Here is a 25,496-nt window from a genome sequence, read left to right as displayed (position 1 = left end):
GTACCCGCTAGTTAACCTAGATCGTCCAAGTGCCCACTAGGTAACCTACATAGTCCAAGGGCCCGCTAGTTAACCTACAAAGTCCAAGTGCCTGCTAGGTAAGCAACATAGTCCAAGTGCCCACTAGGTAACCTAGACAGTCCAATTACCCGCTAGTTAACCTAGACAGTCCAAGTACCCGATAGGGAATCTACATAGTCCAAGTACCCGCTAGGGAACCTACATAGTCCAAGTGCTCGCTAGGCAACCAACATAGTCCAAGTGCCCGTTAGTTAACCTACATAGTCAAAGTGCCTGCTAGGCAACCTACATAGTCCAAGTGCCCGTTAGTTAACCTAGATAGTCAAAGTGCCTGCTAAGTAACCTAAATTATCCAAGTGCCCGCTAGGGAACCTACATAGTCAAAGTGCCCGCTAGGTAACCTAGATAGTCCAATTGCCCGTTAGCTAATCTAGAGAGTCGAAATGTCCGCTAGTTAACCTACATAGTCCAAGTGTCCATTCGTTAACCTAGATAGGCCAAGTGCCCGCTAGGTAACCTAGACAGTCCAAGTGCCCCCTAGGTTACCTACATAGTCCAAGTGCACGTTCCTTAACCTAGATAGTTCAAGAGCCCACTGGTAACCTACATAGTCCAAGGGCGCGCTAGGTAACCTTGATAGTCCAAGTGCCTGCTAGTTAACCTACATAGTCCAAGTGCCCGCTAGGTAACCTACATAGTCCATGTGCCCACTAGGTAACCTAAGTAATCCAAATGCCCGCTAGGGAAACTACATAGTCCAAGTGCGCGATAGTTAACCTAGATAGTCCGATGCCCGCTAGTAAACCTAGATAGTCCAAGGGCCCGCTAGTTAATCTAGATAGTCCAAGTGCCCGCTAGTTAACCTAGATAGTCCAAGTGCCCGCTAATTAACCTAGATAGTCCAAGTGCCCGCTAGGTAACCTAGATAGTCCAAGTGTCCGCTAGGGGACGTACATAGTCCAAGTGCCTGCTAGGTAACCTAGATAGTCCAAGTTCCCGCTAGGGTATGTACATAGTTCAAATGCCCGCTAGGAAACCTAGATTGTCCAAGTGTCCGCTAGTTAACCTACATAGTCCAAGTGCCCGCCAGGTATCCTAGATAGTCCAAGGGCCTGCTTGTTAACCTACATAAGCCAATGCCCGATAAGGAACTACATAGTCCAAGTGCCCTCTGAGGAACCTACATAGTCCAAGTGCCCGATAGTGCACCAATATATTCCAAGTGCCCGTTAGGGAACCTAGATAGTCCAAGTGCCCATAGGGAACCTATATAGTCTAAGTGCCCGCTAGGGAACCTACATAGTCAAAGTGCCCACTAGGGTACCTGCATTGTGCAAGTGCCCGCTAGTTAACCTAGATAGTCCAAGTGCCCGCTAGTTAACCTACATAGTCCAAGGTCAGCTAGTTAACCTAGATAGTCCAAGTGCCCGCTAGTTAACCTATATAGTCCAAGAACCCGCTAGTTAACCTAGATAGTCCATGTTCCCGATAGTTAACCTACATAGTCCAAGTTCCCGTTAGGTAACCAAATAGTACAAGTGCTCGCAAGGTAACCTACATAGTCCAAGTGCTCGCTAGTAACCTAGATATTCCAAGTTCCTGTTAGCTAACCTAGATAATCCAAGTGCCCGCTAGGTAACCTACATAGTCCAAGTGCCCTTTCGTTAACCTAGATAGTCAAAGTGCCCGCTAGGTAACCTAGACAGTCCAAGTGCCCGCTAGGTTACCTACATAGTCCAAGTGCCCGTTCGTTAACCTAGATAGTCCAAGTGCCCGCTAGGTTACCTAGACAGTCCAAGTGCCCGCTAGTTAACCTACATAGTCCAAGTGCCCGATAGGGAACCTACATAATCCAAGTGCCCGATAGGGAACCTACATAATCCAAGTGCCCGCTAGGGAACCTACATAGTCCAAGTGCCCGCTAGGCAACCTACATAGTCCAAGTGCCCGTTCTTTAACCTAGATAGTCCAAGTGCCCACTAGGGGACGTACATAGTCCACGTGCCCGCTAGGTATCCTACATAGTCCAAGTTCCCGATGGTAACCTAAATAGTCCAAATGCCCGCTAGGGAAACTACATAGTCCAGTGCCTGCTAGTTAACCTAGATAGTCCAATTGCCTGCTATTAAACCTACACAATCCATGGGCCCGCTAGTTAACCTACATAGTGCAAGGGCCGTAGTTAACCTAGATCGTGCAAGTGTCCGCTAGTTAACCTACACAGTCCACGTGCCTGCTAGGTAACCTAGATAGTTCAAGTGCCCGCTAGGGATCCTTCATAATCCAAGTGCCTGCTAGTTAACCTAGATAGTCCAAGTGCACGCTAGTTAACCTAGATAGTCCAAGTGCCCTCTAGTTAACCTAGATCGTCCAAGTGCCCGCAAGTTAACCTACATAGTCCAAGTGCCCGCTAGGTAACCTAAGTAGTCCAAATGTCCGATAGGATCCTACATAATCCAAATGCCCGCTAGGTAACCTAGATAATCCAAGTGCCCGCTAGTTAACCTATATAGTCCAAGTGCCTGCTAGTTAACCTAGATCGTCGAAATGCCCGCTAGTTAACCAACAGAGTCAATGGGCCCGCTAGTTAACCTACATAGTGCAAGAGCCCGCTAGTTAACTTAGATCGTGCAAGTGTCCGCTAGTTAACCTACAGAGTCCAAGTGCCAGTTAGCTAACCTAGATATTCCAAGGACCTGCTAGTTAACCTATATTGTCCAAGTGCCCCCTGGGTAACCTAGATAATCCAAGTGCCCGCTAGGGAACCTTCATAGTCCAAGTGCCAGCTAGGTAACCTAGATAGTCCTATTGCCCGTTAGTTAACCTAGAGTGTCCAAGTGCCCACTAGGGGACGTACTTAGTCCAAGTGCCCTTTAGCTAACCTAGATAGTCCAAGTGCCCGCTAGTTAACAGTGATCATCCAAGTGCCCGCTAGTTAACCTAGATAGTCCAAGTGCACGCTAGTTAACCTAGATAGTCCAAGTGCCCTCTAGTTAACCTAGATCGTCCAAGTGCCCGCTAGTTAACCTAGATAGTCCAAGTGCCCGCTAGGTAACTTAGATAGTCCAAGGGCCTGCTAGTTAACCTTCATAGTGCAAGTGTCCGCTACTTAACCTACATATTCCAAGTGCCCGCTAGTTAACCTACACAATCTAAGTGCCCGTTGGCTAACCTTGATAGTCCAAAGACCCGCTAGTTGACCTACATAGTCCAAGTGCCCGCTAGTTAACCTAGATAGTCCAAGTGCCTGCTAGGTAACCTAGACACTGCAAGTGCCCGCTAGTTAACCTAGATAGTTCAAGTACCCGCTAAGTAACCTAGATCGTCCAAGGGCCCCCTAGTTAGCCTACGTAGTCCAAGTGCCCGCTAGTGAACCTACATAATCTAAGTGCCTGTTGGCTAACCTAGATAGTCCAAGGGCCCGCTAGTTGGACTACATAGTCCAAGTGCCAGCTAGGTAACCTAGATAGTACAAGTGCCCGTTAGGGAACCTAGATAGTCCAAGTGCTTGTTAGCTAACCTAGATAGTGCAAGTGGCGGCTAGGTAACCTACATAGTCCAAGTGCCCGTTCGTTAACCTAGATAATACAAGTGCCCACTAGGTTACCTAGACAGTCCAAGTGCCCGCTAGTTAACCTACATAGTCCAAGTGCCCGATAGGGAACCTACATAATCCAAGTGCCCGCTAGGCAACCTTCATAGTCCAAGTGCCCGTTAGTTAACCTAGATCGTCAAAGTGCCTGCTAGGTAACCTAGATAGTCCAAGTGCCCTCTAGGTAACCTACATAGTCCAAGTGCCCGCTAGGTAACCTAAATAGTCCAAATGCCCACTAGGGAAAATACATAGTCCAAGTGCCCGTTAGTTAACCTAGATAGTCAAAGTGCCTGCTATGTAACCTAGATAGTCCAAGTGCCCGCTAGGTAACCTACATAGTCCAAGTGCCCGCTAGGTAACCTATATAGTCCAAATGCCCGCTAGTGAACCTACATAGTCCAAGTGCCCGCTAGTTAACTTAGATAGTCCAAGTGCCCGCTAGTTAACCTAGATAGTCCAAGTGCCTGCTAGTAAACCTACATAATCCATGGGCCCGCTGGTTAACCTACATAGTGCAAGGGCCCGCTAGTTATCCTACATCGTCTAAGGGCCCGCTAGTTAACCTAGATAGTCCAAGTGCCCGCTAGTTAACCTACATAGTCTAAGTACCCGCTAGGTAACCTAGACAGTTCAAGTGACCACTAGGTTACCTACATAGTCCAAGTGCCCGTTCGTTAACCTACATAGTCCAAGTATCCGCTAGGTAACCAATATAGTCCAAATGCCCGCTAGGGACCCTAATATTCCAAATGCCCGCTAGTTAACCTAGATAGTCCAAGTGCTCGCTAGTTAACCTAGATAGTCCAAGTGCCCGCTAGTTAACCTAGATAGACCAAGTGACCTCTAGGGAGCCTATCTAGTCCAAGTACCCGCTAGGAAACGTACATAGTCCAAGTGCCCGCTAGGTAACGTACATAGTCCAAGTGCCCGCTAGGTAACATAGATAGTCCAAGTGCCCACTAGGGAACGTACATAGTCCAAGTGCCCGCTAGGTAACCTAGATAGTCCAAGTGCCCGCTAGTTAACCTAGATAGTCCAAGTGCCCACTAGTTAACCTACATTGTCCAGGTTCCCCCTAGGTAACCTAGATAGTTCAAGGGCCCGCTAGGTAACCTACATAGTCCTAATGCCCGATAGGGAACCTACATAGTCCAAGTGCCCTCTAGGTAACCTACATCGTCCAAATGCCCGCTAGTTAACCTACATAGTCCAAGTGCCCGATAGGGAACGTACATAATCCAAGTGCGCGCTAGCGAACCTATATAGTCCAAGTGCCCGTTAGGTAACTTAGATAGTCCAAATGCCCGCTAGGGAACCCACATAGTCCAAGTGCCCGCTAGGGAACTTACATAGTCCAAGGGCCCGCTAGGGAACGTACATAGTCCAAGTGCGGGTTTGTTAACCTAGATAGTCCCAGTGCCCGCTAGGTAACCTAGATAGTCCAACAGCCCGGTAGGTAACATACATACTCCAAGTACCCGCTAGGTAACGTAGATAGTTCAAGTGCCAGCTAGGTAACCTTGATAGTCCAAGTGCCCGCTAGGTAACCTATAATGTCTAAGTGCCCGCTAGATTATCTATATATTCCAAATGCCCGCTAGGGAATCTACATAGTCCAAGGGCCCGCTAGTTAACGTAGATAGTCCAAGTGCCGCTAGTTAATCTACATAGTCCAAGGGCCCGCTAGTTAACCTACATATTCCAAGTACCCGCTAGTTAACCTAGATCGTCCAAGTGCCCGCTAGGTAACCTACATAGTCCAAGGGCCCGCTAGGTAACCTAAATTGTCCAGGTTCCCCCTAGGTAACCTACATACTCCAAGGGCCCGCTAGGTAACCTACATAGTCCTAATGCCCGATAGGGAACCTACATAGTCCAAGTGCCTATAGGTAACCTACAACGTCCAAATGCCCGCTAGTTAACCTACATAGTCCAAGTGCCCGATAGGGAACGTACAAAATCCAAGTGCCCACTAGGGAACCTATATAGTCCAAGTGCCCGTTAGGTAACTTAGATAGTCCAAATGCCCGCTAGGGAACCCACATAGTCCAAGTGCCCGCTAGGGAACATACATAGTCCAAGGGCCCGCTAGGGAACGTACATAGTCCAAGTGCCCGTTAGTTAACCTAGATAGTCCCAGTGCCCGCTAGGCAACCTAGATAGTCCAACAGCCCGGTAGGTAACATACATACTCCAAGTACCCGCTAGGTAACATAGATAGTTCAATTGCCAGCTAGGTAACCTAGATAGTCCAAGTGCCCGCTAGGTAACCTACAAAGTCTAAGGGCCCGCTAGGTAATCTATATAGTCCAAATGACCGCTAGGGAGCCTAAAAAGTCCAAATGCCCGCTAGGTAGCCAAGGTAGTACAAGGGCCCGCTAGGAAACCTACATAGTCCTAGTGCCCCCTAGTTAACCTACATACTCCAAGTGCCCGATAGGGAACCTACATAGTCCAAGTGCCCGCTAGGTAACCTACATATTCCAAGTGCCCAATACGGAACCTACATAATCTAAGTACCCGCTAGGGAACCTACATAGTCCAAGTGCCCGTTAGGTAACCTAGATAGTCCAAATGCCCGCCAGGACACCCGCATAGTCCAAGTGCCCGCTAGGGAATTTACATAGTCCAAGGGCCCGCTAGGGAACCTACATAATCCAAGTGCCCATTAGTTAACCTAGATAGTCCAAGTGCCCGCTTAGTAACCTAGATAGTCCAACAGCTCGCTAGGTAACCTACATACTCCAAGAACCCGCAAGGTAACGTAGATAGTTCATGTGCCAGCTAGGTAACCTAGATAGTCCAAGTGCCCGCTAGGTAACCTACAAAGTCTAAGTGCCCGCTAGATTATCTATATATTCCAAATGCCCGCTAGGGAATCTACATAGACCAAGGGCCCGCTAGTTAACGTAGATAGTCCAAGTGCCGCTAGTTAATCTACATAGTCCAAGGGCCCGCTAGTTAACCTACATAGTCCAAGTACCCGCTAGTTAACCTAGATCGTCCAAGTGCCCACTAGGTAACCTACATAGTCCAAGGGCCCGCTAGTTAACCTACAAAGTCCAAGTGCCTGCTAGGTAAGCAACATAGTCCAAGTGCCCACTAGGTAACCTAGACAGTCCAATTACCCGCTAGTTAACCTAGACAGTCCAAGTACCCGATAGGGAATCTACATAGTCCAAGTACCCGCTAGGGAACCTACATAGTCCAAGTGCTCGCTAGGCAACCAACATAGTCCAAGTGCCCGTTAGTTAACCTACATAGTCAAAGTGCCTGCTAGGCAACCTACATAGTCCAAGTGCCCGTTAGTTAACCTAGATAGTCAAAGTGCCTGCTAAGTAACCTAAATTATCCAAGTGCCCGCTAGGGAACCTACATAGTCAAAGTGCCCGCTAGGTAACCTAGATAGTCCAATTGCCCGTTAGCTAATCTAGAGAGTCGAAATGTCCGCTAGTTAACCTACATAGTCCAAGTGTCCATTCGTTAACCTAGATAGGCCAAGTGCCCGCTAGGTAACCTAGACAGTCCAAGTGCCCCCTAGGTTACCTACATAGTCCAAGTGCACGTTCCTTAACCTAGATAGTTCAAGAGCCCACTGGTAACCTACATAGTCCAAGGGCGCGCTAGGTAACCTTGATAGTCCAAGTGCCTGCTAGTTAACCTACATAGTCCAAGTGCCCGCTAGGTAACCTACATAGTCCATGTGCCCACTAGGTAACCTAAGTAATCCAAATGCCCGCTAGGGAAACTACATAGTCCAAGTGCGCGATAGTTAACCTAGATAGTCCGATGCCCGCTAGTAAACCTAGATAGTCCAAGGGCCCGCTAGTTAATCTAGATAGTCCAAGTGCCCGCTAGTTAACCTAGATAGTCCAAGTGCCCGCTAATTAACCTAGATAGTCCAAGTGCCCGCTAGGTAACCTAGATAGTCCAAGTGTCCGCTAGGGGACGTACATAGTCCAAGTGCCTGCTAGGTAACCTAGATAGTCCAAGTTCCCGCTAGGGTATGTACATAGTTCAAATGCCCGCTAGGAAACCTAGATTGTCCAAGTGTCCGCTAGTTAACCTACATAGTCCAAGTGCCCGCCAGGTATCCTAGATAGTCCAAGGGCCTGCTTGTTAACCTACATAAGCCAATGCCCGATAAGGAACTACATAGTCCAAGTGCCCTCTGAGGAACCTACATAGTCCAAGTGCCCGATAGTGCACCAATATATTCCAAGTGCCCGTTAGGGAACCTAGATAGTCCAAGTGCCCATAGGGAACCTATATAGTCTAAGTGCCCGCTAGGGAACCTACATAGTCAAAGTGCCCACTAGGGTACCTGCATTGTGCAAGTGCCCGCTAGTTAACCTAGATAGTCCAAGTGCCCGCTAGTTAACCTACATAGTCCAAGGTCAGCTAGTTAACCTAGATAGTCCAAGTGCCCGCTAGTTAACCTATATAGTCCAAGAACCCGCTAGTTAACCTAGATAGTCCATGTTCCCGATAGTTAACCTACATAGTCCAAGTTCCCGTTAGGTAACCAAATAGTACAAGTGCTCGCAAGGTAACCTACATAGTCCAAGTGCTCGCTAGTAACCTAGATATTCCAAGTTCCTGTTAGCTAACCTAGATAATCCAAGTGCCCGCTAGGTAACCTACATAGTCCAAGTGCCCTTTCGTTAACCTAGATAGTCAAAGTGCCCGCTAGGTAACCTAGACAGTCCAAGTGCCCGCTAGGTTACCTACATAGTCCAAGTGCCCGTTCGTTAACCTAGATAGTCCAAGTGCCCGCTAGGTTACCTAGACAGTCCAAGTGCCCGCTAGTTAACCTACATAGTCCAAGTGCCCGATAGGGAACCTACATAATCCAAGTGCCCGATAGGGAACCTACATAATCCAAGTGCCCGCTAGGGAACCTACATAGTCCAAGTGCCCGCTAGGCAACCTACATAGTCCAAGTGCCCGTTCTTTAACCTAGATAGTCCAAGTGCCCACTAGGGGACGTACATAGTCCACGTGCCCGCTAGGTATCCTACATAGTCCAAGTTCCCGATGGTAACCTAAATAGTCCAAATGCCCGCTAGGGAAACTACATAGTCCAGTGCCTGCTAGTTAACCTAGATAGTCCAATTGCCTGCTATTAAACCTACACAATCCATGGGCCCGCTAGTTAACCTACATAGTGCAAGGGCCGTAGTTAACCTAGATCGTGCAAGTGTCCGCTAGTTAACCTACACAGTCCACGTGCCTGCTAGGTAACCTAGATAGTTCAAGTGCCCGCTAGGGATCCTTCATAATCCAAGTGCCTGCTAGGTAACCTAGATAGTCCAAGTGCCCGCTAGTTAACCTAGATAGTCCTAGTGCCCGTTAGTTAACCTAGATAGTCCAAGTGCCCACTAGGGGACGTACATAGTCCACGTGCCCGCTAGTTAACCTACATAGTCCAAGGTCCGTTAGTTAACCTAGATAGTCCAAGTGCCCGCTAGTTAACCTACATAGTCCAAATGCCTGCTAGGTAAACAACATAGTCCAAGTGCCCACTAGGTAACCTAGACAGTCCAATTACCCGCTAGTTAACCTAGACAGTCCAAGTACCCGATAGGGAATCTACATAGTCCAAGTACCCGCTAGGGAACCTACATAGTCCAAGTGCCCGCCAGGTAACCTAGATAGTCCAAGGGCCTGCTTGTTAACCTACATAGGCCAATGCCCGATAAGGAACTACATAGTCAAAGTGCCCTCTGAGGAACCTACATAGTCCAAGTGCCCGATAGTGCACCAATATATTCCAAGTGCCCGTTAGGGAACCTAGATAGTCCAAGTGCCCATAGGGAACCTATATAGTCTAAGTGCCCGCTAGGGAACCTACATAGTCAAAGTGCCCACTAGGGTACCTGCATTGTGCAAGTGCCCGCTAGTTAACCTAGATAGTCCAAGTGCCCGCTAGTTAACCTACATAGTCCAAGGTCAGCTAGTTAACCTAGATAGTCCAAGTGCCCGCTAGTTAACCTATATAGTCCAAGAACCCGCTAGTTAACCTAGATAGTCCATGTTCCCAATAGTTAACCTACATAGTCCAAGTTCCCGTTAGGTAACCAAATAGTACAAGTGCTCGCAAGGTAACCTACATAGTCCAAGTGCCCGCTAGTAACCTAGATATTCCAAGTTCCTGTTAGCTAACCTAGATAATCCAAGTGCCCGCTAGGTAACCTACATAGTCCAAGTGCCCTTTCGTTAACCTAGATAGTCAAAGTGCCCGCTAGGTAACCTAGACAGTCCAAGTGCCCGCTAGGTTACCTACATAGTCCAAGTGCCCGTTCGTTAACCTAGATAGTCCAAGTGCCCGCTAGGTTACCTAGACAGTCCAAGTGCCCGCTAGTTAACCTACATAGTCCAAGTGCCCGATAGGGAACCTACATAATCCAAGTGCCCGATAGGGAACCTACATAATCCAAGTGCCCGCTAGGGAACCTACATAGTCCAAGTGCCCGCTAGGCAACCTACATAGTCCAAGTGCCCGTTCTTTAACCTAGATAGTCCAAGTGCCCACTAGGGGACGTACATAGTCCACGTGCCCGCTAGGTATCCTACATAGTCCAAGTTCCCGATGGTAACCTAAATAGTCCAAATGCCCGCTAGGGAAACTACATAGTCCAGTGCCTGCTAGTTAACCTAGATAGTCCAATTGCCTGCTATTAAACCTACACAATCCATGGGCCCGCTAGTTAACCTACATAGTGCAAGGGCCGTAGTTAACCTAGATCGTGCAAGTGTCCGCTAGTTAACCTACACAGTCCACGTGCCTGCTAGGTAACCTAGATAGTTCAAGTGCCCGCTAGGGATCCTTCATAATCCAAGTGCCTGCTAGGTAACCTAGATAGTCCAAGTGCCCGCTAGTTAACCTAGATAGTCCTAGTGCCCGTTAGTTAACCTAGATAGTCCAAGTGCCCACTAGGGGACGTACATAGTCCACGTGCCCGCTAGTTAACCTACATAGTCCAAGGTCCGTTAGTTAACCTAGATAGTCCAAGTGCCCGCTAGTTAACCTACATAGTCCAAATGCCTGCTAGGTAAACAACATAGTCCAAGTGCCCACTAGGTAACCTAGACAGTCCAATTACCCGCTAGTTAACCTAGACAGTCCAAGTACCCGATAGGGAATCTACATAGTCCAAGTACCCGCTAGGGAACCTACATAGTCCAAGTGCCCGCCAGGTAACCTAGATAGTCCAAGGGCCTGCTTGTTAACCTACATAGGCCAATGCCCGATAAGGAACTACATAGTCAAAGTGCCCTCTGAGGAACCTACATAGTCCAAGTGCCCGATAAGGAACCTATATAGTCTAAGTGCCCGCTAGGGAACCTACATAGTCAAAGTGCCCGCTAGGGAACCTGCATTGTGCAAGTGCCCGCTAGTTAACCTAGATACTCCAAGTGCCCGCTAGTTAACCTACATAGTCCAAGAACCCGCTAGTTAACCTAGATAGTCCATGTTCCCGATAGTTAACCTACATAGTGCAAGGGCCCGCTAGTTAACCTAGATATTCCAAGTGCCCGCTAGTTAACCTAGATCGTCCAAGTGCCCGCTAGGTAACCTATATAGTCCAAGTGCCCTTTCGTTAACCTAGATAGTCCAAGTGCCCGCTAGGTAACCTAGACAGTCCAACTGCCCGCTAGGTTACCTACATAGTCCAAGTGCCCGTTCGTTAACCTAGATAGTCCATGTGCCCGCTAGGTTACCTAGACAGTCCATGTGCCCGCTAATTAACCTACATAGTCCAAGTGCCCGATAGGGAACCTACATAATCCAAGAACCCGCTAGGGAACCTACATAATCCAAGTGCCCGTTAGTTAACCTAGATAGTCCAAGTGCCCGCTTAGTAACCTAGATAGTCTAACAGCCCGCTAGGTAACCTACATACTCCAAGAACCCGCTAGGTAACGTAGATAGTTCATGTGCCAGCTAGGTAACCTAGATAGTCCAAGTGCCCGCTAGGTAACCTACAAAGTCTAAGTGCCCGCTAGATTATCTATATAGTCCAAATGCCCGCTAGGGAATCTACATAGTCCATGGGCCCGCTAGTTAACGTAGATAGTCCAAGTGCCGCTAGTTAATCTACATAGTCCAAGGCCCCGCTAGTTAACCTACATAGTCCAAGTGCCTGCTAGTTAACCTAGATAGTCCAAGTGCACGCTAGTTAACCTAGATAGTCCAAGTGCCCTCTAGTTAACCTAGATCGTCCAAGTGCCCGCAAGTTAACCTACATAGTCCAAGTGCCCGCTAGGTAACCTAAGTAGTCCAAATGTCCGATAGGATCCTACATAATCCAAATGCCCGCTAGGTAACCTAGATAATCCAAGTGCCCGCTAGTTAACCTATATAGTCCAAGTGCCTGCTAGTTAACCTAGATCGTCGAAATGCCCGCTAGTTAACCAACAGAGTCAATGGGCCCGCTAGTTAACCTACATAGTGCAAGAGCCCGCTAGTTAACTTAGATCGTGCAAGTGTCCGCTAGTTAACCTACAGAGTCCAAGTGCCAGTTAGCTAACCTAGATATTCCAAGGACCTGCTAGTTAACCTATATTGTCCAAGTGCCCCCTGGGTAACCTAGATAATCCAAGTGCCCGCTAGGGAACCTTCATAGTCCAAGTGCCAGCTAGGTAACCTAGATAGTCCTATTGCCCGTTAGTTAACCTAGAGTGTCCAAGTGCCCACTAGGGGACGTACTTAGTCCAAGTGCCCTTTAGCTAACCTAGATAGTCCAAGTGCCCGCTAGTTAACAGTGATCATCCAAGTGCCCGCTAGTTAACCTAGATAGTCCAAGTGCACGCTAGTTAACCTAGATAGTCCAAGTGCCCTCTAGTTAACCTAGATCGTCCAAGTGCCCGCTAGTTAACCTAGATAGTCCAAGTGCCCGCTAGGTAACTTAGATAGTCCAAGGGCCTGCTAGTTAACCTTCATAGTGCAAGTGTCCGCTACTTAACCTACATATTCCAAGTGCCCGCTAGTTAACCTACACAATCTAAGTGCCCGTTGGCTAACCTTGATAGTCCAAAGACCCGCTAGTTGACCTACATAGTCCAAGTGCCCGCTAGTTAACCTAGATAGTCCAAGTGCCTGCTAGGTAACCTAGACACTGCAAGTGCCCGCTAGTTAACCTAGATAGTTCAAGTACCCGCTAAGTAACCTAGATCGTCCAAGGGCCCCCTAGTTAGCCTACGTAGTCCAAGTGCCCGCTAGTGAACCTACATAATCTAAGTGCCTGTTGGCTAACCTAGATAGTCCAAGGGCCCGCTAGTTGGACTACATAGTCCAAGTGCCAGCTAGGTAACCTAGATAGTACAAGTGCCCGTTAGGGAACCTAGATAGTCCAAGTGCTTGTTAGCTAACCTAGATAGTGCAAGTGGCGGCTAGGTAACCTACATAGTCCAAGTGCCCGTTCGTTAACCTAGATAATACAAGTGCCCACTAGGTTACCTAGACAGTCCAAGTGCCCGCTAGTTAACCTACATAGTCCAAGTGCCCGATAGGGAACCTACATAATCCAAGTGCCCGCTAGGCAACCTTCATAGTCCAAGTGCCCGTTAGTTAACCTAGATCGTCAAAGTGCCTGCTAGGTAACCTAGATAGTCCAAGTGCCCTCTAGGTAACCTACATAGTCCAAGTGCCCGCTAGGTAACCTAAATAGTCCAAATGCCCACTAGGGAAAATACATAGTCCAAGTGCCCGTTAGTTAACCTAGATAGTCAAAGTGCCTGCTATGTAACCTAGATAGTCCAAGTGCCCGCTAGGTAACCTACATAGTCCAAGTGCCCGCTAGGTAACCTATATAGTCCAAATGCCCGCTAGTGAACCTACATAGTCCAAGTGCCCGCTAGTTAACCTAGATAGTCCAAGTGCCCGCTAGTTAACCTAGATAGTCCAAGTGCCTGCTAGTAAACCTACATAATCCATGGGCCCGCTGGTTAACCTACATAGTGCAAGGGCCCGCTAGTTATCCTACATCGTCTAAGGGCCCGCTAGTTAACCTAGATAGTCCAAGTGCCCGCTAGTTAACCTACATAGTCTAAGTACCCGCTAGGTAACCTAGACAGTTCAAGTGACCACTAGGTTACCTACATAGTCCAAGTGCCCGTTCGTTAACCTACATAGTCCAAGTATCCGCTAGGTAACCAATATAGTCCAAATGCCCGCTAGGGACCCTAATATTCCAAATGCCCGCTAGTTAACCTAGATAGTCCAAGTGCTCGCTAGTTAACCTAGATAGTCCAAGTGCCCGCTAGTTAACCTAGATAGACCAAGTGACCTCTAGGGAGCCTATCTAGTCCAAGTACCCGCTAGGAAACGTACATAGTCCAAGTGCCCGCTAGGTAACCTACATAGTCCAAGTGCCCGCTAGGTAACATAGATAGTCCAAGTGCCCGCTAGGGAACGTACATAGTCCAAGTGCCCGCTAGGTAACCTAGATAGTCCAAGTGCCCACTAGTTAACCTACATTGTCCAGGTTCCCCCTAGGTAACCTAGATAGTCCAAGGGCCCGCTAGGTAACCTACATAGTCCTAATGCCCGATAGGGAACCTACATAGTCCAAGTGCCCTCTAGGTAACCTACATCGTCCAAATGCCCGCTAGTTAACCTACATAGTCCAAGTGCCCGATAGGGAACGTACATAATCCAAGTGCGCGCTAGGGAACCTATATAGTCCAAGTGCCCGTTAGGTAACTTAGATAGTCCAAATGCCCGCTAGGGAACCCACATAGTCCAAGTGCCCGCTAGTTAACCTAGATAGTCCAAGTGCCCGCTAGTAAACCTAGATAGTCCAAGTGCCCGCTAGTTAATCTAGAAAGTCCAAGTGCCCGCTAGTTAACCTAGATAGTCCAAGTGCCCGCTAGGGTACGTACATAGTCCAAGTGCCCGCTAGGTAACCTAGATAGTCCAAGTGCCCGCTAGGGTATGTACATAGTTCAAGTGCCCGCTAGGTAACCTAGATAGTCCAAGGTCCTGCTAGTTAACCTACATAGTCCAATGCCCGATGGGGAACCTACATATTCCAAGTGCCCGCTGAGGAACCTACATAGTCCAAGTGCCTGATAGGGAACCTATATATTCCAAGTGCCCGTTAGGGAACCTAGATAGTCCAAGTGCCCATAGGGAACCTATATTGTCCAAGTGCCCGCTAGGGAACACACATAGTCAAAGTGCCCGCTAGGAAACCTGCATTGTGCAAGTGCCCGCTAGTTAACCTAGATAGTCCAAGTGCCCGCTAGTTAACCTACATAGTCCAAGGTCAGCTAGTTAACCTAGATAGTCCAAGTGCCCGCGAGTTAACGTACATAGTTCAAGGTCAGCTAGTTAACCTAGATAGTCCAACTGCCCTTTAGTTAACCTAAATAGTCCAAGAACCCGCTAGTTAACCTAGATGGTCCAAGTTCCCACTAGTTAACCTACATAGTCCAAGGGCCCGCTAGTTAACCTAGATATTCCAAGTGCCCGCTAGTTAACCCAGATCGTCCAAGTGTCCGCTAGTTAACCTACATAGTCCAAGTTCCCGTTAGGTAACCTAGATAGTACAAGTGCCCGCAAGGTAACCTACATAGTCCAAGTGCCCGCTAGGTAACCTAGATATTCCAAGTTCCTGTTAGCTAACCTAGATAAACCAAGTGCCCGCTAGGTAACCTACATAGTCCAAGTGCCCTTTCGTTAACCTAGATAGTCAAAGTGCCCGCTAGGTAACCTAGACAGTCCAAGTGCCCGCTAGGTTACCTACATAGTCCAAGTGCCCGTTCGTTAACCTAGATAGTCCAAGTGCCCGCTAGGTTACCTAGACAGTCCAAGTGCCCGCTAGTTAACCTACATAGTCCAAGTGCCCGATAGGGAACCTACATAATCTAAGTGCCCGATAGGGAACCTACATAATCCAAGTGCCCGCTAGGTAACCTACATAGTCCAATTGCCCGCTAGGTAACCTAGACTGTCCAAGTGCCCGCTAGGTTACCTACATATTCCAAGTGCCCGTTCATTAACCTAGATAGTCCAGGTGCCCGCTAGGAAACCTACATAGTCCAAGGGCCCGCTAGGTAACCTAGATAGTCCAAGTGCCTGCTAGGTAACCTAGAGTCCAAGTGCTCGCTAGTTAACCTACATAGTCCAATTGCCCGCTATGTAACCTAGATAGTCAAAGTGCCCGTTAGGTAACCTAGATAGTCCAATTGCCCGCTAGGTAACTTACATTGTCCAAGTTCCCACTAGGTAACCTAGATACTCAAAGTGTCCGTTAACAAACCTAGATAATCCAAATGTCCGCTAAGCAACCTACATAGTCCAAGTGCCCGTTCATTAACCTAGAAGTCCAAGTGCCCACTAGGTAACCTAGACATCCAAGTGCCCACTAGGTTACCTGCATATTCCAAGTGCCCGTTCGTTAACTTAGATAGTCCATGTGCCCACTAGGTAACCTACATAGTCCAAGTGCCCGCTAGGTAACCTATATAGTCCAAGTACCCGCTAGGTAACCAAGATAGTCCAAGGGCCCGCTAGTTAACCTACATAGTCCAAGGGCTCACTTGTTAACTTTGATAGTCCAAGTGCCCGCTAGTTAACCAAGATTGTCCAAGTGCCCGCTTGGGATCCTTAAAATCCAAGTGCCTGCTAGGTAACCTAGATAGTCCAAGTGCCCGCTAGTTAACCTAGATAGTCCTAGTGCCCGTTAGCTAACCTAGATAGTTTAAGGGCCCGCTAGTTGACCTACATAGTCCAAGTGCCACCTAGGTAACCTACATAGTCCAAGGGATCACTTGTTAACTTTGATATTCCAAGTGTCCTCTAGTTAACCTACATAGTCCAAGTGCCCGCTAGGTAACCTAGATAGTCCAAGGGCCCTCTAGTTAACCTACATAGTCTAAGAGCTCACTTGTTAACTTTGATAGTCCAAGTGCCCGCTTGTTAACCTAGATCGTCCAAGTGCCGCTAGTTAACCTAGATTGTCCAGTGCCTGCTAGTTAACCTACATAGTCCAAGGGCCCACTAGTTAACCTAGATAGTCCTAGGGCCTGCTAGTTAACCTACATAGTCCAAGGGCTCGCTTGTTAACTTTGATAGTCCAAGCGCCCCTTAGTTAACCTAGATCGTTCAAGTGCCCGCTAGTTAACCTAGATCGTCCAAGTACTGCCTAGTGAACCTACATAGTCCAAGGGCCCACTAGTTAACCTAGATTGTCCAAGTGTCCTCTAGTTAACCTACATAGTCCAAGTGCCCGCTAGGTAACCTACATAGTGCAAGTGTCTGCTAGGTAAACTACATAGTCCAAGTACCCGCTAGGTAACCTAGAGAGTGCAAGTGCCCGCTAGTTAACCTACATAGTCCAAGTGCCTGCTAGATAACCTAGATAGTCCAAGGGCCTGCTAGTTAACCTACATAGTCCAAGTGCCCGCTAGGTAACCTACATAGTGCAAGTGTCCGGTAGTTAACCTACATAGTCCAAGCGTCCGCTAGTTAACCTAGATAGTCCAAGTGCCTGCTAGGTAACATACATAGTGCAAGTGTCCGCTAGTTAACCTAAGTAGTCCAAGGGCCCGATAGTTAACATACATAGTACAAGTGCCCGGTAGTTAACTTACATAGTTCAAGTGTCCGTAAGGAACATACATAGCCCAAGTGCCCGCTAGGTAACCTAGACTGTCCAAGTGCCCGGTAGGTTACCTACATAGTCCAAGTGCCCGTTCTTAACCTACATACTCCAAGTGCCCGCTAGGTAACCTAGATAGTCCAAGTGCCCGCTAGATAACCTAGAGTCCAAGTGCTCGCTAGTTAACCTACATAGTCCAAGTGCCCGCTATGTAACCTAGATAGTCAAAGTGCCCGTTAGGTAACCTAGATAGTCCAAGTGCCCGTTACCTAACCTAGATATTCCAAGTGCCCGCTAGGCAACCTACATAGCCCAAGAGCCCGTTCGTTAACCTAGAAGTCCAAGTGCCCACTAGGTAACCTAGACAGTCCAAGTTCCCGCTAGGTTACCTGCATATTCCAAGTGCCCGTTCGTTAACCTAGATAGTCCAAGTGCCCACTAGGTAACCCACATAGTCCAAGTGCCCCCTAGGTAACCTATATAGTCCAAGTGCCCACTAGGTAACCTAGATAGTCCAAGGGACCGCTAGTTAACCTACATAGTCCAAGGGCTCACTTGTTCACTTTGATAGTCGAAGTTCCCGCTAGTTAACCTAGACCATTCAAGTGCCCGCTAGTTAACCTAGATTGTCCAAGTGCCCGCTAGTTAACCTACATAGTCCAAGGGCCCACTAGTTAAACTAGATAGTCCAAGTGTCCTCTAGTTAACCTACATAGTCTAAGTGCCCGTTAGTTAACCTATATACCAAGTGCACGCTACGTGACTTAGATATTCAAGGGCATGCTAGTTAACCTATATCGTCCAAGTGCCAGCTAGGCCACCTAGATAGTCCAAGTGCGCGCTAAGGAACCTACATAGTCCAAGTGCACGCTAGTTAACCTAGATAGTCCAAGGGCCCCCTAGTTAGCCTACATAGTCCAAGTTCCTGCTAGGTAACCTAGATAGTCCAAGTGCCCGTTCGGTAACCTAGATAGTCCAAGTGCCCTTTAGGGAACCTAGATAGTCCAAGGGCCCACTAGTAAACCTACATAGTCCATGGGCCCGCTAGTTAACCTTCAGAGTGCAAGTTTCTGCTACTTAACCTACATATTCCAAGTGCCCGCTAGTTAACCTACACAATCTAAGTGCCTGGTGGCTAACCTTGATAGTCCATGGACCCGCTAGTTGACCTACTTAGTCCAAGTGCCCGCTAGTTAACCTAGATAGTCCAAGTGCCTCCTGGGTAACCTACATAGTGCAAGTGTCCGCTAGTTAACATAGATAGTCCAAGTGCACGCTAGGGAACATACATAGTCCAAGTACCCGCTAGGCAACCTAGATACTGCAAGTGCCCGCTAGTTAACCTAGATAGTTCAAGTACCCGCTAGGTAACCTAGATCGTCCAAGGGCCCCCTAGTTAGCCTACATAGTCCAAGTACCCGCTAGTTAACCTACATAATCTAAGGGCCCGTTGGCTAACCTAAATAGTCCAAGGGCCCGCTAGTTGACCTACATAGTCCAAGTGCCAGCTAGGTAACCTAGATAGTACAAGTGCCCGCTAGGGAACCTAGATAGTCCAAGTGCCTGTTAGCTAACCTAGATAGTGAAAGTGGCGGCTAGGTAACCTACATAGTCCAAGTGCCCTTTTGTTAACCTAGATAATACAAGTGCCCACTAGGTAACCTAGACAGTCCAAGTGCCCGCTAGTTAACCTACATAATCCAAGTGCCCGCTAGGCAACCTACATAGTCCAAGTGCCCGTTAGTTAACCTAGATAGTCAAAGTGCCTGCAAGGTAACCTAGATAGTCCAAGTGCCCGCTAGGTAACATACATAGTCCAAATGCCCACTAGGTAACCTAAATAGTCCAAATGCCCCCTAGGGAAACTACATAGTCCAAGTGCCCGTTAGTTAACGTAGATAGTCAAAGTGCCTGCTATGTAACCTAGATAGTCCAAGTGCCCGCTAGGTAACCTACATAGTCCAAGTGCCCGCTAGGTTACCTATATAGTCTAAATGCCCGCTAGTTAACCTACATAGTCCAAGTGCCTGCTAGTTAACCTAGATAGTCCAAGTGCCCGCTAGTTAACCTAGATAGTCCAAGTGCCTTCTAGTAAACCTACATAATCCATGGGCCCGCTAGTTAACCTACATCGTCTAAGGGCCCGCTAGTTAACCTAGATAGTCCAAGTGCCCGCTAGTTAACCTACATAGTCTTAGTGTCCGCTAGGTAACCTAGACAGTTCAAGTGACCACTAGGTTACCTACATAGTCCAAGTGCCCATTCGTTAACCTACATAGTCCAAGTATCCGCTAGGTAACCAATATAGTCCAAATGCCCGCTAGTTAACCTAGACAGTCCAAGTGCTCGCTAGTTAACCTAGATAGTCCAAGTGCCCGCTAGTTAACCTAAATAGATAAAGTGCCCGCTAGGGAACCTATCTGTTCCACGTACCCGCTAGGAAACGTACATTGTCCAAATGCCCGCTAGGTAACGTACATATTCCAAGTGCCCGCTAGGTAACCTAGATAGTCCAAGTGCCCACTAGGGATCCTTCATAATCCAAGTGCCTGCTAGGTAACCTAGATAGTCCAAGTGCCCACTAGGGGACGTACATAGTCCAAGTGCCCGCTAGGTAACCTAGAATGTCAAAGTGCGCACTAGGGTATGTACATAGTCCGAGTGCCTGCAAGGAAACCTAGATAGTCCAAGTGCCCGCTAGTTAACCTACATAGTCCAAGGGCCCGCTAGTTAACCTACATAGTCCAAGGTCCGCTAGTTAACCTAGATAGTCCCCGTGTCCGCTAGTTAACCTACATAGTACAAGGGCCCGCTAGTTGGCCTAGATAGTCCAAGGGCCTGCTAGTTAACCTAGATAGTCAAAGTGCCCGCTAGTTAACCTACGTAGTACAAATGTCCGATAGGGATCCTACATAGTCCAATTGCCCGCTAGGTAACCTACATAGTTTAAGTGCCCGTTCGTTAACCTAGATAGTAAAAGTGCCCGCTAGGTAACCTAGACAGTCCACGTGCCCGCTAGTTTACCTACATATTCCAAGTGCCCGTTCTTTAACCTAGATAGTCAAAGTACCCGCTTGGTAACCTAGACAGTCCAAGTGCCCGCTAGTTAACCTACATACTCCAAGTGCCCGATAGGGAACCTACATAGTCCAAGTGCCCGCTAGGCAACCTAGAATGTCCAAGTGCGCACTAGGGTATGTACATAGTCCGAGTGCCTGCAAGGAAACCTAGATAGTCCAAGTGCCCGCTAGTTAACCTACATAGTCCAAGGGCCCGCTAGTTAACCTACATAGTCCAAGGTCCGCTAGTTAACCTAGATAGTCCACGTGCCCGCTAGTTAACCTACATAGTACAAGGGCCCGCTAGTTGGCCTAGATAGTCCAAGGGCTGCTAGTTAACCTAGATAGTCAAAGTGCCCGCTAGTTAACCTACATACTCCAAGTGCCCGATAGGGAACCTACATAGTCCAAGTGCCCGCTAGGCAACCTACATAGAACAAGTGCCCGTTAGTTAACCTAGATAGTCAAAGTGCCTGCTAGGTAAACTAGATAGTCCAAGTGCCCGCTAGGTAACCTTCATAGTCCAAGTTCCCGATGGTAACTTAAATAATCCAAATGCCCGCTAGGGAAACTATATAGTCCAAGTGCCCGCTAGTTAACCTACAAAATCCATGGGCCCGAAAGTTAACCTACATAGTGCAAGGGCCCTCTAGTTAACCTAGATCGTGCAAGTGTCCGCTAGTTAACCTACAGAGTCCACGTGCCCGCTAGGTAACCTAAATAGTCCAAGTGCCCGCTAGGGATCCTTCATAATCCAAGTGCCTGCTAGGTAACCTAGATAGTCCTAGTGCCTGTTAGTTAACCTAGATAGTCCAAGTGCCCACTAGGGGACTTACATAGTCCAGGTGCCCACTAGTTAACCTACATAGTCCAAGGTCCGCTAGTTAACCTAGATAGTCCAAGTGCCCGCTAGGTAACTTACATAGTCCATGTGCCGCTAGTTAACCTAGATAGTCCAAGTGCCAATCGTTAACCTAGATAGTCCAATTACCCGCTAGGTAACCTAGACTGTCCAAGTGTCCGCTAGGTTACCTACATAGCCCAAGTGCCCGTTCGTTAACCTAGATAGTCCAAGTGCCCGCTAGGTAACCTAGACTGTCCAACTGCCCGCTAGGTTACCTACATATTCCAAGTGCCCGTTCATTAACCTAGATAGTCCAGGTGCCCGCTAGGAAACCTACATAGTCCAAGGGCCCGCTAGGTAACCTAGATAGTCCAAGTGCCTGCTAGGTAACCTAGAGTCCAAGTGCTCGCTAGTTAACCTACATAGTCCAAGTGCCCGCTATGTAACCTAGATAGTCAAAGTGCCCATTAGGTAACCTAGATAGTCCAAGTGCCCGCTAGTTAACATAGATAGTCCAAGTGCCCGCTAGGGAAGGTTCATAGTCCAAGTGCCCGCCAGGTAACCTAGAGAGTGCAAGTGCCCGCTAGTTAACCAACATAGTCCAAGTGCCTGCTAGGTAACCTAGATAGTCCAAGGGCCTGCTAGTTAACCTACATAGTGCAAGTGTCCGCTAGTTAACCTACATAGTCCAAGCGCCCGCTAGTTAACCTAGATAGTCCAAGTGCCCGCTAGGTAACATATATAGTGCAAGTGTCCGCTAGTTAACCTAAGTAGTCCAAGGGCCCGCTAGTTAACATACATAGTACAAGTGCCCGGTAGTTAACTTACATAGTTCAAGTGTCCGTAAGGAACATACATAGTCCAAGTGCCCGCTAGTTAACGTAGATAGTCCAAGTGCTGCTAGTTAATATTCATAGTCCAAGGGCCCGCTAGTTAACCTACATAGTCCAAGTACCCGCTAGTTAACCTAGATCATCCAAGTGCACGCTAGTTAACCTAGATAGTCCAATGACCTGCTAGTTAACCTACATAATCCAAGTACCCGCAAGTTAACCTAGATCGTCCAAGAGTCCGCTAGTTAACCTACATAGTCCAAGTGCCCGCAAGGGAACCTAGATAGTCCAAGTGGCCGCTCTGGAACCTACATAGTTTAAGTGCCTGTTAGGGAACCTATATAGTCGAAGTACCCGCTCTGGAACATACATAGTCCAAGTGCCCTCTAGGGAATCTACATAGTCCAAGGGCCCGCTAGTTAACGTAGATAGTTCAAGTGCCGCTAGTTAATCTACATAGTCCAAGGGCCCGCTAGTTTACCTACATAGTCCAAGGGCCCGCTTGTTAATCTACATCGTCCAAGGGCCCGCTAGTTAACCTAGATAGTCCAAGTACCCGCTAGTTAACCTACATAGTCCAAGTGCCCGCTTGGTAACCTAGACAGTTCAAGTGACCACTAGGTTACTTACATAGTCCAAGTGCCTGTTCGTTAACCTACATAGTCCAAGTGCCCGCTAGGTAACCTATATTGTCCAAATGCCCGCTAGGGACCCTAATAGTCCAAGTGCCCGCTAGTTATCCTAAATAGTCCAAGTGCTCGCTAGTTAACCTAGATATTCCAAGTGCCCGCTAGTTAACCTAGATAGACCAAGTGCCCGCTAGGGAACCTACCTAGTCCAAGTGCCGTTAGGGAACTTACATAGTCCAAGGGCCCGCTAGGGAACCTACATACTCCAAGTGCCCGTTAGTTAACCTAGATAGTCCAAGTGCCCGCTAGGTAACCAGATAGTCCAACAGCCCGCTAGGTAACCTACATACTCCAAGAACCCGCTAGGTAACGTAGATAGTTCAAGTGCGAGCTAGGTAACCTAGATAGTCCAAGTGCCCGCTAGGTAACCTACAAAGTCTAAGTGCCCGCTAGGTTATCTATATAGTCCAATTGCCTTTTAGGTAACCTTGATATTCCAATTGCCCTTTAGCTAACCTAGATAGTCCAAGTGTCCGCTAGTTAACCTACATAGTCCAAGTGCACGATAGGGAACCTACATAGTCCAAGTGCCCCCTAGGTAACCTACATAATCCAAGTGCCCGCTATTTAACCTATATCGTCCAAGTGCCCGCTAGTTAACCTAGATCGTCCAAGTGCCTGCTAGTTAACCTACATAGTCAATGGGCCCACTAGTTAACCTACATAGTGCAAGAGCCCGCTAGCTAACCTAGAAAATCCAAGAGCCCGCTAGTTAACCTACATCGTCCAAGTGCCCAGTAGTTAACCTACATAGTCAATGGGCCCGCTAGTTAACCTACATAGTGCAAGTGTCCGCTATTTAACCTACATAGTCCACGTGCCAGTTAGCTAACCTAGATAGTCCAAGGGCCCGCTAGTTGACCTACATAGTCCAAGTGCCCACTGGGTAACCTAGATAATCCAAGTGCCTGCTAGGGAACCTTCATAGTCTAAGTGCCTGCGAGGTAACCTAGATAGTCCAAGTGCCCGTTAGTTAACCTAGATAGTCCAAGTGCCCACTAGGGGACGTACTTAGTCCATGTGCCCGTTAGCTAACCTAGATAGTCTAAGTGCCAGCTAGTTAACATTGATCATCCAAGTGCCCGCTAGTTAACCTAGATAGTCCAAGTGCACGCTAGTTAACCTAGATAGTCCAAGTGCCCTCTAGTTAACCTACATACTCCAAAGACCCGCTAGTTAACCTACAGAGTCCAAGGTCCGCTAGTTAACCTAGATAGTCCAAGTGCTCGCTATTTAACCTACATAGTACAAGGGCCCACTAGTTGACATAGATAGTCCAAGTGCCCGCTAGTGAACCTAGATAGTCCAAGTGCCTGCTAGGTAACCTAAGTAGTCCAAATGTCCGATAGGGATCCTACATAGTCCAAGTGCCCACTAGGTAACCTATATAATCCAAGTGCCCACTAGGTAACCTAAATAATCCAGATGCCCGCTAGGGAAACTACATAGTCCAAGTGCCCGCTAGTTAACCTAGATATTCCAGTGCTTGCTAGTAAACCTACATAATCCATGGGACCGCTAGTTAACCTACATAGTGCAAGGGCCCGCTAGTTAACCTAGATCGTGCAAGTGTCCGCTAGTTAACCTACATAGTCCAAGTGCCCGCAAGGTAACCTAGATAGTCCAAGTGCCCGCTAGGGATCCTTCATAATCCAAGTGCCTTCTAGGTAACCTAGATAGTCCAAGTGCCCACTAGTTAACCTAGATAGTCCTAGTGCCCGTTAGCTAACCTAGATAGTCCAAGGGCCCACTAGTTGACCTACATAGTCCAAGTGCCACCTAGGTAACCTACATAGTCCAAGGGCTCACTTGTTAACTTTGATATTCCAAGTGTCCTCTAGTTAACCTACATAGTCCAAGTGCCCGCTAGGTAACCTAGATAGTCCAAGGGCCCGCTAGTTAACCTACATAGTCTAAGAGCTCACTTGTTAACTTTGATAGTCCAAGTGCCCGCTTGTTAACCTAGATCGTCCAAGTGCCGCTAGTTAACCTAGATTGTCCAGTGCCTGCTAGTTAACCTACATAGTCCAAGGGCCCACTAGTTAACCTAGATAGTCCAAGGGCCTGCTAGTTAACCTACATAGTCCAAGGGCTCGCTTGTTAACTTTGATAGTCCAAGCGCCCCTTAGTTAACCTAGATCGTTCAAGTGCCCGCTAGTTAACCTAGATCGTCCAAGTACTGCCTAGTGAACCTACATAGTCCAAGGGCCCACTAGTTAACCTAGATTGTCCAAGTGTCCTCTAGTTAACCTACATAGTCCAAGTGCTCACTAGGTAACCTACATAGTGCAAGTGTCTGCTAGGTAAACTACATAGTCCAAGTGCCCGCTAGGTAACCTAGAGAGTGCAAGTGCCCGCTAGTTAACCTACATAGTCCAAGTGCCTGCTAGATAACCTCGATAGTCCAAGGGCCTGCTAGTTAACCTACATAGTCCAAGTGCTCGCTAGGTAACCTACATAGTGCAAGTGTTCGCTAGTTAACCTACATAGTCCAAGCGTCCGCTAGTTAACCTAGATAGTCCAAGTGCCTGCTAGGTAACATACATAGTGCAAGTGTCCGCTAGTTAACCTAAGTAGTCCAAGGGCCCGATAGTTAACATACATAGTACTAGTGCCCGGTAGTTAACTTACATAGTTCAAGTCTCCGTAAGGTACATACATAGCCCAAGTGCCCGCTAGGTAACCTAGACTGTCCAAGTGCCCGCTAGGTTACCTACATAGTCCAAGTGCCCGTTCTTAACCTAGATAGTCCAAGTGCCCGCTAGGAAACCTACATAGTCCAAGGGCCCGCTAGGTAACCTAGATAGTCCCAGTGCACGCTAGATAACCTAGAGTCCAAGTGCTC

Source organism: Tenrec ecaudatus, assembly GCF_050624435.1.
Source record: "Tenrec ecaudatus isolate mTenEca1 chromosome 16 unlocalized genomic scaffold, mTenEca1.hap1 SUPER_16_unloc_8, whole genome shotgun sequence".
Taxonomy (NCBI): domain Eukaryota; kingdom Metazoa; phylum Chordata; class Mammalia; order Afrosoricida; family Tenrecidae; genus Tenrec; species Tenrec ecaudatus.
Note: the sequence above shows the minus strand (reverse complement) of the source record.